This window comes from Genypterus blacodes, unplaced genomic scaffold (genome assembly GCF_046128005.1).
Source record: "Genypterus blacodes isolate CSIRO-AG114 ecotype Tasmania unplaced genomic scaffold, CSIRO-AGI_Gbla_v1 ptg000139l_1, whole genome shotgun sequence".
NCBI classification, from domain to species: domain Eukaryota; kingdom Metazoa; phylum Chordata; class Actinopteri; order Ophidiiformes; family Ophidiidae; genus Genypterus; species Genypterus blacodes.
This window is the reverse complement of record NW_027466941.1, coordinates 514,807-517,500: the sequence shown is the minus strand read 5'-3', so window position 1 is coordinate 517,500 and position 2,694 is coordinate 514,807.

Genomic DNA, 2,694 nt, shown 5'->3' with positions numbered 1-2,694 from the left:
ACGACCGAGCGTTGGACCAGACGAAACCGCAGCGAGCTCCACCACATCCACAAGAGAACTCATGCTCTCTCAATGCGTAGCTCTTTCTGGCTCCTTCTTCTTCTTCTTCTTCGTCTTCTTCTTCTTCTTCTTCGCCTCCTCCCTCTGTCCACTTTTGTTGTTCTCTACCTTTTGCCTCGGTGCTCCCTTTTCGCTCTGACTCTTGCTCTCACTCTCTCTCTCTCTCTCTCTCTCTCTCTCTCTCGCTCTCTCGCTCTCTCTCTCTCTCGCTCTCTCTCGCTCTCTCTCTCTCTCGCTCTCTCTCGCTCTCTCTCGCTCTCTATCTCTCTCTTTTTTACTGGCAGTCGGCGTTACCGCAGCCCCAGAGCTCAAAGTAAATAAATGGTCATTTTTCGGCCTCTTTCTCTTGGAAGAAGAATAACAGTGAGAAGAGCGTGTGTGTAAAGGTTGTGTGTGTGTGTGTGTACGGTATCCGGCGTGCATGTGTGTATGTGTCCTTGCACACGTGTGTATGAGTGCATGTGTGTATGAGGCAGCAAACCACAAGCTTATTGGAGCTATTAGAGCGTTGGCTGAGCAGCACAGCATCACAGCACCAGATGGGCAACGACATGTAGACGCACCCCCCCCCCACACACACACACACAAATCATACCAAACATAAAACACACACATTGTATACAGACACATGGCACACACTTCAGATCGACACTGACAGATTGACATTGGTTATTAATAAACGCGGCGCACACACGCTAAACACACTTTGAAATGTATGCAAACAAACTGATTACACTTTGCGCACAGCTGGCATGCACAGCTGCCACACGACGAATGATGGACAGACCCAGCCGCACGTGTGTGTGCGTGTGTGCGTTCGTGTGTGTTTTGGGGGGGACAAGTGACAAACCAGAGAGCATCCCTTCATCTCTGTCACTCAGATAATCCCTCACTCTCTCCTCTCATCCATTACGTCACTCTGCCTCTCGCCACACACACACACGCACACACACACACACACACACACACACACACACGCACACACACACACACACACACACACACTCACACACACACACACACACACACACACACACACACACACACACACACACACACACACATACACACACACACACACACACACACACACACCCCTCTCTGTGCGTCAGCGTCTTACTCTTTCCCCTCTCCGTTTGCCGACTTTCCCCTCCTGGTCTGTGTTTGTGTTCCTCCAGTGTGTCTCTGCCCTGTGTGGCTCCTCACACCAACGCACACATTCATTCATTCATGCTCGCTCTTCATCTTCATCAATCAGAGTCATATTTTGCAGGAATGTTACCAAAGTCATTCCCGACTTCATCCTTTGTCCTTCTCATAAATCTTGCTTGATACAGTATATGAGCTGTGATGACCCCTCTATGTGACCCCTCTACATTGTGAACCCTCTATGTGACCCCACTACAGTATGACCCCTTTATACGACCCCTCTACACCATGACCCCTCTGTGGGACCCCTCTATATGACCAGTCTACATTACTACCCTCTACATTGTGACCCCTCTATGTGACCATTCTATACGACCCCTCTACATTGTGTCCCCTCTACATTATGACTCCTCTACGTGACCCCTCTACGTGACCCCACTACAGTGTGACCCCTCTATGTGACCCCACTACATTATGACCCCTCTACGTGACCCCACTACAGTATGACCCCTCTACGTGACCCCTCTACGTGACTTCTCTACATTGTGAACCCTCTATACAACCCCTCTACATTATGACCCCCTATGTGACCCCTCTATGTGACCCCTCTATATGACCCATCTATGTGACCCTCTATATGACCCCTCTATATGTAACTCTTCCCTCCTGCATACTGCACAGAGCAGCACAGGCTCATCTGCTGCCCAGACCTCTCCTACCTTGTTCAGCTTGTTCCCTCTCCTACCTTGTTAAACTCGTTCCCTTCTCCCTGCTCACTCCGCTCTTCGTCTTCCCCTCTCGGGCGCTGCTGCACACTTCACCACCAGCGCCGGCGTTTTGCCCCTCCGCTCTCCCATTTGTCATCCGCCGTCAGGCCAGGCGAAGTTATTGGAAGGTTGCAGTTGCAGCTTCCCGTGGCGTGGATGCGGCCGGCGGGCACGTTCTTGGGGTTGCAGTTAAACAAGCGTCTAATGACACCCCCTGTAACCACAGCAAAGGGGGGCGCGCGTCACCAGCTCTAACACAGGAAATGCTTCGGTTGGCCACAGGGTAATTGGGACTGTCCCATATAATTTGGGCAAGAGAGGGAGGCAAGCTTGGCCCGGCGCTCTTGCACTTGTCTCTCCTCTGGCTGTTGGTCAACCACACGGCACCCGCGAGGAACAACAAGGAGGGAGGGAGAGGGAGAGAGGGGAGGAAGGGAGGGAGGAAGGGAGGGAGGAAGGGGGTGATGTAGCAGAGAGAGATAAGAGGGAGAAGTGAAGCCCATTCAGAGATTTTTAGCGGCGGGAGAACACCGGCTCCATGCATCAAGGAGTACAACGTAGAAAACAGAGGGAGATTGTGATATTGGGGTCTTGCCACATGTGTGTGTGTGTGTGTGTGTGTGTGTCGTAGTGAGACTAGAGAGAGTGGAGCGTGGTGTGTGTGTGTGTGTGTATGGTGGGCATTATTTTTCCCCACGCAGGTTCTCCTGTGCTGAGG